Source organism: Akebia trifoliata, chromosome 7 (genome assembly GCF_017979445.1).
Source record: "Akebia trifoliata isolate Shusen 1 chromosome 7, ASM1797944v1, whole genome shotgun sequence".
Classification (NCBI taxonomy): domain Eukaryota; kingdom Viridiplantae; phylum Streptophyta; class Magnoliopsida; order Ranunculales; family Lardizabalaceae; genus Akebia; species Akebia trifoliata.
Genome location: NC_141381.1, coordinates 11512901 through 11535496, shown reverse-complemented (window position 1 = coordinate 11535496; position 22596 = coordinate 11512901).

Below are 22596 nucleotides of genomic sequence, written 5' to 3'. Positions count from 1 at the left end.
GAGTCCACGACCCATATCGAATCAAGTCCATGATCCATCTATGATCTAATAAAGATAACAACTGATCAATCAATTCAAATGCATGCAACTTTTACACAAAAAAAACAAACAAAATCAAAAACGAAAAAAAAAAAAAAAAGATTTCAAAAAGCACCAATTACAGTCCTTGATCAAAGTCAGTGCCTAGAAAGATCTTACCTTGTTGATACGAGGGGGATAGACTGCGTCTATTCACGGAACAAGGTGATTTAAGAGTGTCATTGTACGTCGCCTCTTCCTTGGAGATCTGCCTGGCCGACAATGATTTCAGATAACTGAATTGGAGGCTACCAAAAATTTGGGTTATTTTAACTTGATTTATCTCAAAAGACTACGCTTTCAAAATATTTTACCAACTTCGTGTCGATGCCAGCTCCGTGCTGATATAATTTCTTTTAAAACGCTTTACCGACTCTGTGTCGATGCCAGCTCCGTGTTGATGAAATTTCTTTTTCAAAACGTTTTACCGACTCTGTGTCGATGCCAGCTCCGTGCTGATGAAATTTCTTTTTCAAAAGGTTTTACCGACTCCGTGTCGATGCCAGCTCCATGCTGATGAAATCTCTTTTTTAAAATGCTTTACCGACTCCGTGTCGATGCCAGCTCCGTGCTGATGTAATTTCTTTTTCAAAATGCTTTACCGACTCCGTGTCGATGCCAGCTCCGTGCTGATGTAATTTCTTTTTCAAAATGCTTTACCGACTCCATGTCGATGCCAGCTCCGTGCTGATGTAATTTCTTTTTCAAAACGTTTTACCGACTCCGTGTCGATGCCAGCTCCGTGCTGATGAAATTTCTTTTTCAAAATATTTTACCGACTCCGTGTCGATGCCAGCTCGTGCTGATGTAATTTCTTTTTCAAAATGTTTTACCGACTCCGTGTCGATGCCAGCTCTGTGCTGATGTAACTTTTTTTCAAAATGTTTTACCGACTCCGTGTCGATGCCAACTCCGTGCTGATGAAATCTCTTTTTTAAAATGCTTTACCGACTCCGTGTCGATGCCAGCTCCGTGCTGATGTAATTTCTTTTTCAAAATGCTTTACCGACTCCGTGTCGATGCCAGCTCCGTGCTGATGTAATTTCTTTTTCAAAATGCTTTACCGACTCCATGTCGATGCCAGCTCCGTGCTGATGTAATTTCTTTTTCAAAACGTTTTACCGACTCCGTGTCGATGCCAGCTCCGTGCTGATGAAATTTCTTTTTCAAAATATTTTACCGACTCCGTGTCGATGCCAGCTCCGTGCTGATGTAATTTCTTTTCAAAATGTTTTACCGACTCCGTGTCGATGCCAGCTCTGTGCTGATGTAACTTTTTTTCAAAATGTTTTACCGACTCCGTGTCGATGCCAACTCCGTGCTGATGAAATCTCTTTTTTAAAATGTTTTACGAACTCTGTGTCGATTTCAGCTCCGTGCTGATGAAATTTCTTTTCAAAAAGTTTTACCGACTTCGTGTTGATACCAGCTCCGTGCTGATGAAATCTCTTTTTTAAAATGCTTTACCAACTCTGTGTCGATGCCAGCTCCGTGCTGATGTAATTTTTTTTTCAAAATGCTTTACCGACTCTGTGTCGATGCCAGCTCCGTGCTGATGTAATTTCTTTTTCAAAACGTTTTACCGACTCCGTGTCGATGCCAGCTCCGTGCTGATGAAATTTCTTTTTCAAAATGTTTTACCGACTCCGTGTCGATGCCAGCTCCGTGCTGATGTAAATTCTTTTTAAAATACTTTACCGACTCCGTGTCGATGCCAGCTCTATGCTGATGGAATTTCTTTTCAAAAGGTTTTACCGACTCCGTGTAGATGCCAGCTCCGTGCTAATGAAATCTCTTCTTTAAAATGCTTTACCGACTCCGTGTCGATGCCAGCTCCGTGCTGATGTAATTTCTTTTTCAAAATGCTTACCGACTCTGTGTCGATGCCAGCTCCATGCTGATGAAATTTCTTTTTCAAAATGTTTTACCGACTCCATGTCAATGCCAGCTTCATGCTGATGTAATTCTTTTCTTTTAAACGATCCAGCTCCGCGCTGACAAAGCACATTTTTAAGTTCACCTAACTAAATTTCTCTTTTGAGTACCATCCCTAATAATTACCGGACTTAATAAAACATCATGCATTTTCATTTTTTTTAAGTAAGATGGTAATGCTTGGTCTTCTGTACCCACAGGTAGCCAAACGAAAGAAGTACAAACATCCTGAGTAGCCTCCGTATTTCCTTCGATCTTCATCAAGTATGAGTAACTCAGAAGACCCACAACTTGCCATGAATGAACTAGCAGAGGCTAATCCGATGATAGCAAAGTTGTTGGAAACAACGAAAAGGCAGGAACAAATCTTGACGACCGTTTTGAGTGGCACTAATTTTCTGCAAGCACAGGTAGCTCAACACCAAGCATTTGGGTCAAACCTTGAACTCCATGAACAAACACGACTAGATCAACAGGCCACCCCGCCTCCTGCTGTACTAGTATACCAGGGCCCTCCACTCTACATCCCACAAAATCAACCACCTCCAATGGTAATCCCAGACGATGAGTGTAACTTCAATGTTCCCGAAGTCAAAAGTTCTACCGATGACAAAATGGCCCAACAAATCGAGTCTCTCCAAGAAAAAATGAGACGAATGAAGGGTACAAATACTTTAGGAGGGACAAGATTTAGGGTCCTTTGCTTTTACCCTAACGCATAGCTGCCCGCCAAGTTCAAGTGTCCAGAATTTGAAAAGTACAACGGGGTTGGGTGTCTTTTGTCGCACCTCAAATTGTATTGTGGATCGATGTGCTAATATGGCGAGGACGACAGATTGTTGGTACAACTTTTCCAAAGAAGCCTAACAGGACCAGCCCTCAAGTGATTTTCGGGATTGGACCATACACTCATCAAGAGTTGGCAGGACTTAGCTGAGATGTTCTGGCACAATTATCGGTTCAATACAGATGTGGGTCTAGATCTAAAGAGTATGCCCAAGGATGGCGGGAGTCCGCTTCACAAGTACGGCCTGCAATGACTGAGCAAGAGATGAACACTACGTTTTTCTCAACACTGGGGCATGCCTTTACACTCATTTGGTTGGACACACTACGGGCACCTTATCAAATTTAGTTCAAGTAGCAAATCGGGTCGAGGACGGGATCCGAACTGGTCTAATATTTGACTTCACAGCCCTAAGCGCAGCAGCAGGTACATCGGCAGTGAAGAAACCAGTGCCATCAGTCAAGAAAAGAGATGAGCTTCAAGTCAACAATATACAACCCAACCAACCTCTCATTATTCAGGCACCAGCTCAAAGGCCACAGGCACCCCAGGCCCCTTGGGCGCCAGTACCTCGAGCTGCTTGGGCTCCAGCACTACAGAATCCCTTCCAAACAGTTCCTCCACAAGCACAATAGGTGCCACTATATGGGTAGAATCAACAAGCAAGACCGAATAGGGTTAATCGAGTGTTCCCCAGGTTACCGATGACATTGTCAGAACTACTTCCCACATTACTACAGGGAGAGTATCTTACTAAGAGACCACCAAATCCAGAAGCTTCTAAAGGGCCAGGGTACAATCCCAACCTCTTCTGTGAGTTTCATATGGGTGCACCAGGACACTCCACTGATCAGTGTTGGTAGCTCAAGCACCAAGTACAGAATCTGATTAATCAAAAAGCCATCATATTGGACGGTCCAGCAAGCCAAGCATCACAACAAAATATCAATCAGAACCCTCTACCTAACCATAACAGAGGAGGAAATGGACCTACAGTGAACATGGTTATAAGAGAGGAATTCGATTTCAACCATTCTGTGTTGATAGCGCCTATCGGGTCCAAAATCAGGGTCTATCTAACTCAGTGATCAGAAACACCAACAATCAGCACAATCAACCATTATACAACAAACCCACCCCAAAATTCACTACCACCACTCAGATTGGCCGACCTCACCATCTATCCCACTCATCAAAATGCTACTACTCGACCACCTCTAGTTATACCTTATGGATCGCCAAACCATCAAAACTCAGCCCGACCTCCTCCTGTTATCTCCTACACACTACCAAACGCTCAAGGATCAACCTGACCCCCTCTCCACATACCATATACTGCATCTTCACGTCCACCACTCATCATCCCATACACTCCATCAACCCCTCCTACTACCACTATATCCAAATCATCGCCACCACCCCTGATTCTCAACGTAAAACCCGAGCCGCCTCCCATGACCATACACTCACCTAAACCATTCCCCTATAGCTCTGACCAGGCAGTGCCCTGGAGCTATGAGACCACCATCACCACAACCTCAAGGGTTGAGACCATGAAGAAAACGATGGTAGTTGATATCGGTCATATGACAAGGGCAGGGAGATGCAAAAAAATATCAGCAAAGGGGGTAAGCATCAGGGAAGAGACTAAAGAAACTACAAAAGGGATGACAGATGAAGAGAAAAGAAAGGTAAAAGGAAAAGGTAAAATGAGCGAGAGCGACTAGAAAAAAAGAGGAAGTGAAAGCAACAGATAAAGAAACTGAGGTTAAAGTAACGGACAAGGAAGCTGCAGATTTCATTAAGCTCATTCGTAAGAGTGAGCATAATATTGTAGACCAGCTAAACAAATAGCCAGCTCAAATTAGTATCCTGGGACTGATGCAAAACTCAGAAGAGCACCAAGAGGCATTGCTAAGAGTCTTGGGAAAATCGCAAGTACCTGCAACTACATCACCGGCACAGTTGGAATAGACGGTTGGCCAAATCATGGCCCCCAATCCTATTTTTTTCACTGAAAGTGAATTTTTGCCTGAAGGAACGGGGCACATTGAGCCACTAAATATTATGGTCACATGCAAGGGCATGATGGTTGTCAGAGTACTGATAGATAACGGCTCAACGCTTAACGTTTGTCCTCTTGAAACCTTTCGAAAGCTTAACGTTGATTAGTCACATGTCAAGCCTAACAATAAGGTCGTTCGAGATTTTGATAGTTCGAGAAGGGATTCTCTAGGAAAAGTGAATCTACCTCTCACAATAGGCCCATGTACATTCGAAGTAACATTCGAGGTCATGGAGATACCAACGACATTCAACTTACTACTGGGCAGGCAATGGATCCATATTGCTGGGGCAGTACCATCTTCTCTACACCAAATAGTCAAGTTCATCATGGGGCAAAAGATGATATCTGTGCTAGCAGAAAATCTCATTCCAGCTGGGAGAGCTCCAGACGTGCCATTTATCGATATAGAGATGACGAAGGACAAATTACTCTATCACTCTTATCAATTCGCTGTTATCAATCATATTGAAAAGGGGCAGGAGAAGGTAAAAGCAAAGCTATCAAGAACAAATCTGATGGTTGGTCGGGTTATGAAAAGGGCAGGTTATTGACCCAAGCAAGGGTTGGGACCGGGAGGAAGAGGAAGAGCTACACCGGTTAAAGCCAAAAAGCATACTCTTTATTTTGGTCTCGGGTTCAGGCCCACAAAAAAGGATATTACAAAAATGAACGACAAGAAAAAAGAGCTTCGACTAGCGAAAAAGCAAAATCGTGAACCAAATGTCTAGAATCTGGGCAAAGTTCCGCTTATCAGCATTAGCTTCCCGAAATCTCATGCTAGACCTAACAGCTTATCGGAACCACTACCTGCAAAAAGGCCAAAAATGGTAAATTTCAAACCTGTACCCATCCAAGAAGATCTAGTCGTTGAGTCCCAGCCATCCTTCGTAGAAGGCATTGATGTTTTATTCAATGGGGATTCGACAAGGGTTTGTCAATGGCTACCCAAGAGCCCACAAAAGAGGAAGCAATCGAGAGTAAGGGAAAAAAATCACCTTTCCCTACTAGTATTGACTGGGCATCAGTCGTCATCCCACCAAGCTTGGGAGGGACTATACCCCCACCTGAAAAAAATCAATCGGAGGTCCTGGTTATCTCTGAACCGCCAACCAAATCACCTAACAAATCACTTTCACATCTCATCCGCCCCCTCAGAGAAGGGCAAAATTTGAATAATTGGGAGGAATTCCCTCTAACCCTTGAGGCTACCATAGCCTTAAAAAAAACGCCGTTAGACAATATCAGTTTGCCCGAATATCATAACAAGCCATCGTCCTCGGGTAAAGATTGTTTTGAGGGCTCCCTATCTTTACTAATGCATGATTGCTCTTCTTATTTCAGATGTCCGGAAAATATCACTCAAAAATCAAAAAAATCAAAAATTCTTCAAAAATTAGAAAAATCAAAAAGCCTTCAAAAAATCAAAAAATCAAAAAACTTTCAAAATCTCAAAAAAAATAGATATATTCCAAAAATCAAAAAAAGAGTTTTCACAAAATTTAAGGGATTTGTCTCAATCGAATGGACCTTTGGACAGAACAGAATATGAAAATGATGAGTATGACTTCGATCTTGAACTCGACTTCGATCTCATGGGAATCGAAGAAGAGTCTGAGGACGAAGTGGAATACCCTCCTGAAGAAATCAAGGACCTGTTAGAACGACATAAAAAAGGTGTTCAACCAAACATTGAGGATACGGACTCAGTTAATCTCAACACTGAAGATGACCCACGTGTTGTAAAAATCGGAGCCTTGTTAACCCCTCAGCAGAAAGAAGAAATGATTGAACTAGTGTGTAACTATCAAGATGTCTTCGCCTAGTCCTACAAAGATATGCCCAGTTTGGACACAGATCTTATTGTTCATAAGTTGCCGATCGCACCTAGGAGCAAGCCAATCAAGCAAAAGTTAAGAAGACTTAAGCCATAATGGACACTCAAAGTCAAAGACGAAGTGATGAAACAGTTCCAAGCAGGATTTCTCGCAGTCTCCACGTACCCCGAATGGCTAGCCAATGTCGTTCTGATACCAAAGAAGGACGGGAAAGTACGAATGTGTGTCGACTATCGGGATTTGAACAGAACCAGTCCTAAGGATGATTTTCCACTACTTCACATAGACACTCTAGTCGATAGCATGGCGGGGCATGGTATGTTCTCATTCATGGATGGTTTTTCCGGGTACAATCAGATAAAAATGGCAGAAGAAGACCAAGAGAAGACGGCATTCATTACACCCTGGGGCATTTTTCATTACAAAGTCATGCCCTTTGGGCTTAAAAACGTAGGGACAACCTATCAACGCGCAATGACGGCTTTATTCAACGACATGATCCATAAAGAAATGAAAGTCTACATAGATGATATGATCGCTAAATCAGGCATAGAAGAAGATCATCTGGTAAACCTTAAGAAATTGTTCGACAGGATAAGGAAATACAGCTTAAGGCTCAATCCAGTAAAGTGTGTATTCGGGACAATATCAGGCCAGTTATTGGATTTTATTGTCAGTAGAAGAGGCATTGAGATAGACCCAACAAAGACCAAGTACATTCTTGAAATAAAAGCACCTGTATCAGAAAAGGACGTCCGAGCATTTCTGGGTAGAATACAGTAAATCAGCAGATTCATCGCGCAACTCACGCCTATCTGTGAACCAGTATTTAAGCTACTCAGAAAAGATATGCCAAAAGCATGGAACGAAGACTGTCAAGAAGCCTTCGACAAGATAAAGAAATATTTGCTCAATCCACCAGTCTTGGTTCCCCCTACTCCAGGACGACCCTTATTGATGTATATCTCGGTGCAAGAAACGTCTATGGGATGTGTATTGGGACAACATGATAAGTCAGGTAGAAAAGAGCAAGCCATCTACTATCTCAACAAAAAGTTCACTGATTATGAGGCAAAGTATTCGGCACTCGAGAAGACTTGTTGCGCACTGGTCTGGGCATCTCAACTACTACGCCACTATCTCATCAACTACTCGACTATGCTCATCGCTCGAATAGACCCTCTCAAGTACCTCTTTGAGAAGTCAGCGTTAACGGGTCGTACTGCAAAGTGGCAATTACTATTATCTAAGTTCGACATCACCTATGTCACTCAAAAGGCCATTAAGGGGCAAGCCATTGCCGACCATTTAGTTGAGCATCCGTTGCATGATTATGAGCCATTGAAGACAAACTTTCCTAACGAAGCCATATTGCTTACTAAGGTTGAGGACGATGATGAAGAACCAGGCTGGAAAATGTATTTTGACGGAGCAACAAATCAGAAGGAAAACGGAATAGGGGCAGTCTTGATCAAACCAGATGGGTCCCACGTGCCAATTGTAATCAGATTGAAGTTCTAATGTTCTAACAACGAGGCTGAATACGAAGCGTGCATAGCAGGGTTGAAAGCAACACTGGATCTCGAGGTAGATGAAATCGATGTTTTCGGAGATTCAAGCCTAGTAGTCTATCAGACGACTGGAGAATGGAAGACTCGAGAGCAAAGATTGATCCCTTACTACGAGCACCTCGAAGAATTAAGCTCAAGCTTTAACAGGATTTCATTCCATATATGCCGAGAGCTAAGAATCAATTTGCTGATGCACTAGCAACGCTCGCTTCTATGATCAATATCTCAGAAGACTTAGTCATTGATCCTATTGAGATTGGACCTCAAGATGAGCCAGCTTACTGTCTACCCGTCGAAGTTGAAGAATCTGAAGAAAAGCCTTGGTATTCAGACATCAAAGCCTATCTCGAAGATCGAACTCTCCCATCAGACGCAACGTCTAATGATCGAAGGACTATTCAGAAGCTGGCAAGCCAATTCTTCCTGAGCATTGGCATTCTATACAAGAAATCACATCATGAAGTCCTACTCCGATGTGTGGCAGAACTAGAGGCAAGACGACTGATTGAAACCGTGCATGGTGGAGTCTGCGGACCTCACATGAATGGTTACATGCTTGCTAAGAAGATCATGAGAATGGGATATTACTGGACTACCATGGAAAGTGATTGTTATCAACACGTCCGTAAATGCCATCTCTGCCAGATCTATGCCAACAAGATCAATGCGCCACCATCAGAATTGTACAACATGACTACTCCCTGGCCTTTCTCACTCTGGGGCATGGACGTTATCGGACAGATTTCGCCAAAAGCTTCAAATGGGCACCATTTCATCCTAGTCACTATCAATTACTTTACGAAATGGGTAGAAGCAGCTTCTTATGCTAATGTCACCAAGAGCAGTGTTCTGAAGTTTGTCAAGAACAACATTATCTGCAGATATGGGCTTCCTAGCGGGTTAGTGACTGACAACGCCAAGAACTTCAAAAACAAGGATATGATCAAGATGTGCGAGGACTTTCAGATCACTCATCACAACTCTGTACCGTATAGACCCAAAATGAACGGAGCAGTTGAAGCTACCAACAAAAACATCAAAAGAATCATCGAGAAAATGGCAGTCACCTACAAGGATTGGCACGACATGTTACCTTTTGCCCTTCATGCTTACCGAACTTCATTTCGAACATCAACTGGGGCAACTCCGTACTCATTGGTATATGGAATGGAAGCAGTCTTACCCGTTGAAGTTGAGATTCCCTCCCTCCGGATCTTAAAAGAGGCAGAGTTGGATGAAACAGAATGGATTCAGGCTCCATTTGATCAACTAAATCTGATTGAAGAGAAGCGGCTTGTAGCTATTTGCCACAGACAGATCTATCAGAGACGAATAGCTCGAGCTTACAACAAGAAAGTCAAACCTCGAAATTTCTCACCGGGAGACCTTGTCTTGAAAAAGATTTTACCAATCCAAGAAGATGTTAGGGGAAAGTTTCGATCAAACTACGAGGGACCATTCATAGTACAGAAGATGATGACGGGAGGAGCTTTGATCCTTACAGAGATGGACGGACAAGTCTTCCCTCAACCGATCAATGCTGACACCATTAAGAAGTACTACGCCTGAGATCTGACCTTGAGATGACAAAAGGCCATCTTTGCTAGCCTGAAAATAACTATCCAACCCTAGTCAACCCTTTTGAGCCATCACGTTCATTTCTTAATCTAAGATTGAGACAAGTCAACAACTACAAAACGATGCGAAAAAAAATGAAAAAAAAAAGACAAAAGAAAAAAAAATCAAAAAGTCAAAGCATCAAAATACTCCTGGCCCGCATGAGGATAAACCGTGAACGGCTAAAATACAAAAAAATCAAAAATTCAAAAAACTCAAACATTTGATCTGAGATCGACCCAAATCTTCAGCCTAAACAAGTTCGAGAGATGCTGGGAGGAGACATAGATCACTTTTTCGAAACAAAATAGATGAATCCCATGTCTAGCCCACTTCAGATAAACTCAGACCTTAACTTTTTTGTATCTTTCCACTACACTTAGCCTTAGCCAACACTTCGTCCCATCAAAAGTCCTTTCGAATCAGGAAATGTTCTAACGCGTCATAATGACGGTGGCAGCACCAATGATCTGGCAACTTGATCCGGACCCCAAGTCTTATTAGTCATTGGAAGACGCGAGAGGGGAATCCAGGTCGGATATTCGAAAAAAAAAGAGTACTCGAAGTGTAGAGTGGCCGATCTCGCGGCTCCACTTGAGTTGCCAAGCCACAAATAGTCGTCAGCAAAACTCGAGAGGGGAATCTAGATCTGTTACTCAAGAAAGAGTGCCACTACAAGAGTAGAGTCGCCGATCTCGCAGCTCAACTTGAGTCACCAAGCCACAAAGACACAGCGGCTCCAAACAAGATTTGTAATGTAAAGTAAAAATAAAAAATACAAGCATAGTCTGAAAGGGCATAGTGAAAACCTACAAAGGCGCTATGAGTAAGAAAACCAGACTATGGCAAGATCAAAGTCACCGGCACGATGAAAACCCAAAAAGGCATCGATGGGCAAAAATGTGGAAACCGGGTCTGGTGAAAACCGTAACTGGCACCAGGGGCAATAAGGGAACAAAAAAAAACAAAATGAAGAACTCCTAACTCGCATGGGTATAAACTGTGAACAGCGAAAATTTCCCAAAATCCCAAATCCCATGCTCAATCGATATTCACCCAATATTGGGGCACGAGGGATGACTCTAAAAAGAGCCTGAAAACTGCTGACATCTATATCCTCAGTAGTTGGCAAAAGCACAAATATCATCGAGATAACAAAGGTTTTTCCAAAATCTTCTTATTTTGGATCTACAATATCTATTCGACAAAGACAAATCACCAAAAATCCAAATGTTTTCAAAACTACTATTTTGGCCAATGATGAAAAATCTAGGACTTACTCAAACTTCATGTTTTCAAAGTAATAGATACATCTGAGGCCAAGTAAGTAAAAAACCTATTTTCTCTTAAAAAAGTTAATTAATTAAAAAGAAAAAAATGTGTGCCAATCACGCATCTTAACAAAAAAAAAAAGAGAATCAAATCTTTCTTCCAAGGCATGGATTCGTGCAGCTTTCCCCATCATCACTACCTTAGCGTCCAAAACATCATGACTCACCAGGTAAGACACGAAGGCATCAAAATCGGGACCCTGAGCAAGCCTCTCCTCAGATCACTCTCCTGGCCTACTAAGGGGATCCATTGTGGGTACATAACATTGATCATGCTTATGAGATTCTAAGTGAAGATGAGTACATGCAAACATTCCCGAGGGGAATTGGGCCAAAACCATTTGGATTGAAGTCAGAAGCTTCTCGAGAAACCGCCGTTGTTATCATAAATCACAGCATTGTTCCAAGAACAATGACTCTTGAGGTCGTATCAACAGGCTAGTAGAAAACTATAAAGGAACCCTTCAAGTGATGATAACAGAATTTCAAGTCCCTCCACCTCTGGTTTCGACTTGAGAGAGTTTCTTTGTAAGGTATTGTAAACAACATGCCGAAGGGATTAGCTTGTGTTCCAACAGCAAAACTTTCTCTTGGATCAGTGACAGCTGTTAACAACCATATTGCATGTGGTCCAACAATAGTAAAACTCTCTCTTGGATCTATGATAGCTGTTAACAACCATATTGCTTGTGGTCCAACAACAGCAAAACTCTCTCTTAGATTAGTGACAACTGTTAACAACCAGATTGCATGTGGTCCAACAACATCAAAACTCTCTCTTAGATCTGTGGCAACTATTAACAACCATGTTGTTTGCACCGTTGAGAATCAAATGCGCCATTACGAAAAAAAAATCAAAACAAAAAAAAAATCAAAAGATAAAAAAAAAATCAAAAAATCAAAAAATCAAAAAATCAAAAAAAAAATCAAAAAGATCAAAATCAAAAAATAAAAAAAAATCAAAAAAATCGAAAAATAACATTTTTGCAAAAGCTCAACTCATTTGTCCAAGACTTGTTAGAAAACTCCCGTTCCAAAGTTTTTTTCCAAACTATCACAAATCTGAGACCTCACACGAGCTCCGCGCCACGAGGTTGAGGAAATCAAAAGGCTCACCCTGTCAGACCCCGTGCTTGGGTAGCCACTTCTTACCATCAAATTCGTCAAATCAAATCGGAGGTTCCAAACTTGTCTAAGCAAAATCCTCGGGCCCGTACAAATCAGTTTCGTCTATTCTTTGCAGTTCTTTACACGTAATTCTTGCAAAGAGGGGCAGCTGTAGACACCCAAATTTGACCGGGCCCTAGACGCAAAATGCCCCAAAAATCGTAAAATTTGGAATGGGCTCCGAGGCCCAAACCTATAAAATACAACGTATTTTGTCATCCTATTTTCAATAAACGGCCCAAGGCCTCTCACGTGACCCACGGACCAAATCCCTTACCATCATTCTAAACCCAACTCAACTCAATCTAACATAAGCCCAAACCCATTATCCAAGCCTATTCAACTCAACTCAACCCAAATCCATTCCTATTCAACCAACAATCTAAGCCCAACCAAACACTCTACCCAAGCCCAAATCATTGAACCCAAACCCAACTCAACCCAATCCAACATCACAACCAATCACCACAATCATCAAGGTGTGACACATGTCATCACCCCATCTCACCTCCCTCATCCAACTACCAACTCCCATCACCTTTCTCTAAATAATTAAATATCCCATTAACTTCTCTCTAAATATCATCTACCCACACTTCCAACCTACACATCTCCCCTAACCTATCCTATCCATTCTCTCAAATCAAACACTTATAACTTATATCTCCCCTTAATATATCCCCATCATTTCCTACAAAACCTACGTCTACAATCTAAACCTACACTCATCCTTTCCCATCAACTCATCTCAACCCATTCATTTTCACCCACTTTGACACATGGCATCATCTCCCTCACCCTCCCAAAATATCATCAACCACCTCATTAAATCATCCATTCTCTTAAACCAAACACCATTTAATCACAACCACCATCTTAAACTCACCTCACCAAACACTCCACCCAAATGGGTTGGGTAGGATCCAAACCATTTGGGTCAAAATTCACCCATTTAACCCTCCTTCCCTAAATACCCTCCAATCTCCTCTAAATTACACCTACTTCTTTCTCAAATTCATAACCATTCTATCATTTTTCTTCATTTCACCCAACTTTACCCCTAAAATAACTCCACAACTTCTATAAAAACCCCTCCATTCTCCCCTTACAAGAACTAATAAAAATTTGATAAAAAATCCTCTAAAAAAGACAACTCACCTTACTACTCTCAACCCTCAACTCTCTACTCTCAACACCCAACTCTCAACTCTCAACCTTCTCTCAAAAAAATCAAACAAAGAAAAAGAAGTCAATGAAAGTCAAAGGAAGTCAAGGAAGGAACAAGGTGGGTTTGGACAAAAGAACACCCCCCAACTCCCCCCTTTTACTTTCCCTTTCTCCACACATTTGCATACACCACGATGATTTAAATCACCAAAGGGCCCCTTTCTTCATAAAGGTGTCCACAATGATTTGAATCAATATCGAAAGTCCCTTACACTTGAGGGCACACATCAAATGTTTTTTTCAATTTCATTTTCTTTATTTCAAAAGGCCAAATCCGAGGTTACCACATTACGTGGATGGAGTAGGGTGCCTAACACCTTCCCTACTCCATAAATGGACCCCCTTACCTTTGAATCAAAGGTTGGACCATGTACCTTATCCTACGAGAGTCAACAAAAAAATGTCAAAATGACATGTTCTTTTAAAGAAATACGACTTCGGGTGACCATTCACACCCATCTCAAAAAATGAATGGTGACGACTCCAAAACACCCCAAAGTGGAGGGATGTTTTAAAATATTGAAAATCCCATGTCCACAGTGTCCAATATTTCTGCAACGACTACATTGCAATGGTCGCACATCTTGAACGTTAGTTTTCTTTCTATTTACCTTTGGACGACCAGGTCGATGTTGAGTCATAAGCGACAAAATTTATTTTTCTTATTGAGGAGGATTTTCTAACTCATATGGATCAAAAATACCTTTCATAGAAGTTGTGTAACACTGTCTATATCTTTCAACACTAAATTCTTTAGAACAAAATTGATATTTATCAAATCTTTTCATATCGTATACTTTGATTGTATGTTGGCATGGAATAAGTGTTTGAGTACATTCGCCGTAAGTACAATGTCTATTATCCATTTGAAGTACGTGTGTTTTTTATTTCTTGTGATCATATACTTCAAATCTCATATCATTAATAGGTAAAAATTTACAACTAATAACTTTTTGTATTCTTTTTCAAATTTTATTTTCAATCCTTCGAACTAATTGAGAATCCCAAGTAAGACTCTTTAATCTACGTCTATTATGTAATTCAATTATTTTACACCTAATACATCTAATAATCCGATTATTGGTTTCATACGCAATTTTAATATCCATGAATTAAAACTTTCATTTGCATTTGATCTTATTATTCTAAAATGAGGTATTGGAGAATGACTTACTACCAATGAATTAATCCATGTGTCGGATTTTCCTCTGATATTATCTAATTATATATTTAAATATTTTCTCTCTTAATTAATTCTAACTTTATTTTACAGTCAATTTTAGTATAAGCTTTAGCAACTTTTTCTAAAAGTTTACAAAATAAATCTGATTTATAAATTCTTTTTAAATTTGCTTGAAAATGTTGAATGCAAAAAAAAATGAAATGATGAAGGAAAATATTTATTAATTGCAAATATTATTATTTTTTATTTATCTGAAATAAATAAAATTTTATTAAAATTATAAGGTCTAAGTGACATTTCAAAACAATTTAAAAATTATTCCCAAGTAACTTTATTTTCTTGTTCAACTATTTCATATGCAAGTGAAAAAAATACCATAATTTGGATCGTGAGCAATCGCAGCAAGTAGTATACCTTGATATTTATCTTTAAAAAATGTATCATCTAATCCTATAATTAGTAAACATCTATTTTTAAAACCATCTATACAAACTTTAAAAAATATATAAAAAAACATTAAAAATGACTATTTGAACTAATTTTATGATAACAAAAACTTTTTGGATTTGTTTCTAAAATAATTTAACAATAATATTCAATATTTTTATATGCCTCAACTTCACAACCATGTATTTCACAATTAACTTTTTCCCTTACTTTCCAAGCTTTTATATATGTGATAGATATATTATATTCATATCTAATATCAGTCATTATAGATTGGGAAGAATAAAATTAATTATTTCTTAGTCGAGTTAATATTTTATCCTTTATCCAGTTACTACTAGCTTGAAGATGAGGTCATAAGTCCATTGTACCTATATATGTGTGAGTTGTGTTAAATTTACGTATAGTAAATAAATCATCATTTATAATTTTTTTGCATATATAATGTAATACCCCGGATTTTCAACTCATATCTCGAAGAAGTCAAATGGTGATATTTCGAGAAAAATGCCAAAGAAGAAAATTAGAGTAAAACACTGGGATATTGTTTTGATCATTTTTAATAAAAATTGACTCCGTCATTGGATTCAAATAGGTCTAAATATATACTTTAGCATGTAAGCAAGTTCGAATTCGAGTTCGGATAAAAAAGTTATAAAATCCTTGAATTTCGCGTTAAGTGAGACCCAAAATAGTGAATTTTTTATAGAGGAAGAATCAAAAAAATTTAATAACCATATTATGAGGTCCGCAACAAAAAATTATTCGAAATGGAGTACTCATATGTCAATTTCTGAGTTCGAATGGTCAAAATTTTGTCGAAAATGTAAACGAAAGAAAAATACAAAAATGCCCTCAGCTTTTATTATAAAGAGAATCAACTCATTTCTTTTATTCACTTTCTACTCTCCAACTCACAAAAGATCAGTCCATTCTCCAAACCTAGGGTTTCAACCTTTCCCATCAAGATCTATCGCAAGTGAGTCCTAGTTGAGCCTCGAAGAAGAAGGCAAAGTCGTCGGCGTTGTTGAGCTCCACGTGCTCACCTCATTTAACCTCCATTTTCTTTTCATTCTCTTGGTCTCCCACAAAAATCAATAAGTGGGTTTGTTTATAACCACTTGGAGCCTCATCCAAATCGTAGGAGAGTCATTGTTTGTCATTAGAAAGGGGAAGAACACTTCCATCGAGGGTTTTGCAATCAAACCGATTCGTTTGGCATTGAAGTTCCACCAAATTCAATATTCCGGACCGCCACTCCTTCATTTCAAGCTAGTTTATCGTGTCAAACCACAAGAGTAAGGGACTCTCGATTCTTATTAATAACCGTAAATTTTGGAAAAATTGCATTTAGGGATGTTTCGAAACTTTTGTATGTTTTAAATTTATAGAATGTCGCTTAATTTACTTCAAATTCATGCTAGAAATAGTTATGTTTGATGTGTTTTATCGTAATTTAAATATTTAATTCGTGGGTGGGTTATTAGAATCGAAAACGAGTGAAAAACGAAGAAAAAAATAGAAAAATTTGTGAATTTCCAACGTTCTGACGGTGCCACAATGCACTATTTACGGTGCCACCGTGCAAATCAAAAAGTGCTCAAAAATTTTTTCTGATATTTTTTTTGGATTCCTCATACTTTTAACATGCTAAAACGACCCCCTCGTAACTCCTTCAAATAAAACAGAAAAAAAAAATTTCATCATGACGGGAATGTTTTAAGTATTCGCGTGATATCTTTTGCATTACTTTGAATTATGTTACAAAAATACATGACTCTTCTCATGTTGTCAAGGGCCTTCATTTACAAAAATCCACTTTCATTTTCGACAACTTTGAAAAATCGAGTTTCCGACACTTAGCCAAATTTTCATCGATTTTCCCAATTTTAGCAGTTTGCCTTCGCATACTTATTGGGACTCCGTTTAAACAAAAATTGGATAGTTTTCGATCGAATGATAAAAGTGATTGTGCAAGCTTGAAAAAGAAATACTTTGTTCGAAAAGTCGAGAAGTAAAAATACGATAGAATAGGAAAGGGATGAATCGATAAAATGTTATAATCATACCGAGGGTTGGTGTCTGCATTTTATGTTGTATGTAGGTTGGTGAAAGGATATCCAAGTTATTAATGAAAGGGTTGCATGTTTATTTAAATTTATGTTAGCGCAGAGGCTTCGAGTACTGTTGTTTATTTTAGGCCAAGTGGTCACAGTTGCATGGTAGGAACTGGATATCAATTCTCAATCCTGTTCTATTAATTTTTTTTTGTTTTAAATGAAAAATAATACATATATATATATAGCTATTTTGTGACATGTTAAAGGGTCTGTGAATGCCTGAAGGGATAGTATGTCACATCATTCAGAAGGATGTACTATCCTAGGATGTACGGTAGGGACCACCAAGCTCATACGTGGTATGGGACGCGTATGAGAGTGGAGTCACAATTGGAATCCGGGTCCATTCCTTTCTTATCTTTACCAGTGAACATGTATTGTAAAGGTGGTCGTATACGAGTGGAGTGTTACTTTGGGAATCACATGCACGCCTGATAGGCATAGACGAAGATGATTGGTCAGTGATTACTAATAATCTAGTAGTAGTCGAACGTTCTAACACATCGAAAAGAGACCCATTGCTTATGATCACATCAAACGGCCAGTCTGAATTGGATAAATGGTCCCGCAAGCGTGGTAAATAGTGACCAACCACAAAATCAGGAACTAAGATGTTATTGAGGAATATCATGTCCCGACTGGGAGCGATCTAGTCGTGAATCCCAACTCTTTAATTCCAATACTTCACCAATTGTATTATGTTTCTATAGCTATATTTCGAAGTATAAACTGAAAAACGTGTATACTATTTCAATGTTGTCAACTATATTTGTATAGGATGAAAAATGTATAGTGAGTACCGATAATTGATGTGATGTAAACTTTTAAACTGTTTAGCTGCTCATCCTTGGCTATATATACCAGTTAATCATATTTTCTTTTGTAAAACTTTGCATATGTTAAACTGTTCAGCATTGCTTACTCGATCATGTTTAGGGGAGGTTATTAGTAGGAATTGGTTGTGGACTTACTAGGTAACCATCGTTACTCACCCTTTTCTTCCTATTTTTTTTAGTTTCAGAGCTTGTAGTCGGAGAAGTAGTCGTAGAGCCATCGAGTGAGGATCATCTGGTGGGTCATACCGACGACCAGGATCCGTTATCCAGTGAGCATTGAGACTACATTCACTAGGAGTTTGTTCATCTCAAGAGATGTATCTAGTTTTAGGGGTGAGTGATTAGATTCATGATAAGGTGAAAGCTTTTTGTAATCCCGTACATTATTGTAAACTTCCGCATTCTGATATACTCACGTATTAGATATTTTCAGTCTTCCGTGTTACCTTTATATATAGTCAGAATTTGTGGTATATTAGATTACGATGTTCTCGAGTTCCGTAAAACACTAATATAAATAAGGGGAGCCATGTCTGAATTTCGAGGTGGCCTTGGGATTTGTGTTAGCGTTTGGCGAGGCGCCACATATGTGCCAATCACAGTTTGGAATATCGTATTTAACTATAATTTTTTTGTTTATTATCAATAACATATTTTATTTTAAAATTATAAGTAATAACTAAAGAAATTATATGTTTTCTTAATTCAATTACATTATTAAAAATTTTATCAATATAAATATCTAATATATTTTCATTATCATCGGATGATGAATTCAAATTGTTATCAACAAATTCATCTACATCACTCTCAAAATTATTTGTGTTACAACATTACATTGAGTTGTATTGTATGTAATATTATGGTCAATATCAATATTTTGATATTGATTTGAAGAACTAAGCTCACCTTGACCATAATTTAATTGATACATCACAAAATTTTCATGTTGTATCACAAAAATAATTGTACTTTGGGAATTTTGATTATAATTTAATATATATTCCCAAGTTCCTTGATAAAAAATATCAATTAAAAAAAATTTCATTATTTAAATTGATAATTGACTTTATTGAAAATTATCGTTGAATATTGTAGATTGAAATAATAAGAGCTTTTAACTCCGCATATGTAATTTCTGATAAAGTTGATAAAAGTCGTGTATTTCCACCAATATACGTGATAATTTCAACATAATCATCATATCAACAAATAATTGCTCTTGAATTCATATTTGATGTAAATTATAAGAGAATAAAAATATAAAAAATGATTAGAAAATCAAAATAGTAAGAATTATGAGAGAATCAAAATAGTGAGAATTGTGAAAAAATAAATGTGTGATATATATATATATATATATGGGTCCCATTCGGCACTCAACAATTCAACAAACATTTTACCAAACATCTTCAGGCTGTTGGATATGACGCCAACGGATGTCACAGATTGAAGGAGAGCCAAAGGTGCGTTTAAGTTATAAAGTAATTCAAATGTTACAACGTCATCCTTAAACAAAATGATATTTATTATTACCTACCCTACGATTTAAAACCCCAAAACAGCATAATAGAGACGTGTTTCTTTCTCCTTCACCCTCTCTCACTCGTCTTTTTCTCTCATTCTTTCCTCTCTCGCTCGTTTGCAACTACCTCTCGACCCTCTCACTCATTCTCTCTCGTTCGCGACTCCCTCTCCATCTCTCGCTCGCGACTCCCTCTTCATCTCTCGCTCTTGCTGCAACTTTCGCTGCAACTCCCTTTCGACGAAGACAGGTACGCTTTGATTTGAAGTGGAAAAATCTGTAATTATTTAATGAGATTTTTTGAAGTTGCAAATTACTTCAAATGGGGTTCTTAATGTGGTGGCAACTTCAAATGGGAGAGGGCGAGAGGGTTTCAGTTCGATGGAGCAGTCGGAAATTGATCGAGAGTGAAAGAAAGGGTTTGAGAGAGTGAGAGAGAGGGGTTGTTGATCGCGAGAGTGTTGCAGAGAGTGAGAGGGAAGGGCGTATGTAGAGAGTTCTCACTCTTTGTAAAAATATTTTGATTTTAAAGAGATAGGGATGAGGCACTAAATATAGGAAAGAATAAGGGTGGCGCTGTAAATATCATATAACTTATGATTTATACGTTAAATGGAATCTGATCCGTCTGATTATCTTATATCCAACGGTCCCTAAACGTTTGCCAAAATGTTTGTTGTTGAACATTTCCCTATATATATATATATATAGGGAAATGTTCAGCACCCTAAGTTTTACCACACACTTTAACAAACGTTTTTTGTCCTACATGGGTTAGAAGTTTTGGAATGGGCTGATTTTTGGTGAGGATGATCTCTATGATTAGAAGATCATCCTCCCCAAAAATCAGCCCATTTTGAAATGTTTAGCCCCATGTTTACACGTTGAAAAATCGTGGACCGTCCATTTTTTGTAAACCATTTTTGATGGGGTTAAAAGTTTTGGAATGAGCTGATTTTTGGTGAGGATGATCTCCTTATCATAGAGATCATCCTCACCAAAAATCAGCCCATTCCAAAATTTCTAACCCATGTAAGACAAAACACGTTTGTTAAAATGTGTGGTAAAGCTTAGGGTGCTGAACGGGACCCATATATATATATATGGGTCCCGTTATTTGGCCAACAGTTTGGCAAACATTTTGGCAAACACTTTTTCAAAACATGGGTTAGAGGTCTTGGAATGGGCTGATTTTTGGTGAGGATGATTTCTACGGTGAGGAGATCATCCTCACCAAAAATCAGCTCATTCCAAAACTTTTAGCCCCAGTTTACAAGTTGAAAAATCGTGAACCGTCCATTTTTTGTAAACCATTTTTGATGGGGTTAGAAGTTTTGGAATGGGCTGATTTTTGGTGATGATGATCTCCTCACCGTAGAGATCATTCTCACCAAAAATCAGCCCATTCCAAGACCTCTAACCCATGTTTGAAAAATGTGTTTGCCAAAATGTTTGCCAAACTGTTGGCCAAATAACGCTACCCTATATATATATATATATATATATATATATATATATATATATATATATGGGTCCCGTTCAGCAACAAACATTTTGGCAAAACATTTTTCAAAACATGGGTTAGAGGTCTTGGAATGGGCTGATTTTTGGTGAGGATGATCTCTACGGTGAGGAGATCATCCTCACCAAAAATCAGCCCATTCCAAAACTTCTAGCCCCAGTTTACAAGTTGAAAAATCGTGGACCCTCCATTGTTTGTAAATCATTTTCGATGGGGTTAGAAGTTTTGGAATGAGCTGATTTTTCGTGATGATAATCTCCTCACTGTAGAGATCATCCTCACCAAAAATCAGCCCATTCCAAAACCTCTAACCTATGTTTTGAAAAATGTTTTGCCAAAATGTTTGTTGCTGAACATTTCCCTATATATATATAGGGTCCCTATCCGTGGCCAACAATTTGGCAAACATTTTGGCAAACACTTTTTCAAAACATGGGTTAGAGGTCTTGGAATGGGCTGATTTTTGGTGAGGATGATCTCTACGGTGAGGAGATCATCCTCACCAAAAATCAGCTCATTCCAAAACTTCTAGCCCCATTTTACAAGTTAAAAAATCGTGAACCGTCCATTTTTTGTAAACCATTTTTGATGAGGTTAGAAGTTTTGGAATGGGCTGATTTTTGGTGATGATGATCTCCTCACCATAGAGATCATCCTCACCAAAAATCAGCCCATTCCAAGACCTCTAACCATGTTTTGAAAAAGTGTTTGCCAAACTGTTGGCCACGGATAGGGACCCTATATATATATAGGGAAATGTTCAGCAACAAAATTTTGGCAAAACATTTTTCAAAACATAGGTTAGAGGTTTTGGAATGGGCTGATTTTTGGTGAGGATGATCTCTATGGTGAGGAGATCATCATCACCAAAAATCAGCCCATTCCAAAACTTATAACCTCATCAAAAATGGTTTACAAAAAATGGACGGTTCACGATTTTTTAACTTGTAAAATGGGGCTAGAAGTTTTGGAATGAGCTGATTTTTGGTGAGGATGATCTCCTCACCGTAGAGATCATCCTCACCAAAAATCAGCCCATTCCAAGACCTCTAACCCATGTTTTGAAAAAGTGTTTGCCAAAATGTTTGCCAAACTGTTGGCCACGGATAGGGACCCTATATGTATGTATATATATATATATATACATACATATAGTATAACGGTTAAATAACGGTAAAAAACGACTAAGTAAGGGTCGGATTGAAAAAAGAAAACGGCTAAGTAACGATTGGATTGTAAGAAGGAGAATTTGGCCCTTGATGGCTGGTCAACAGATTTAAGGAGAAGAGAGAAAAAAAACGGTCATGAGAGAAAGGATCGGACATTCAATGACTGTTTCTTTAAAAA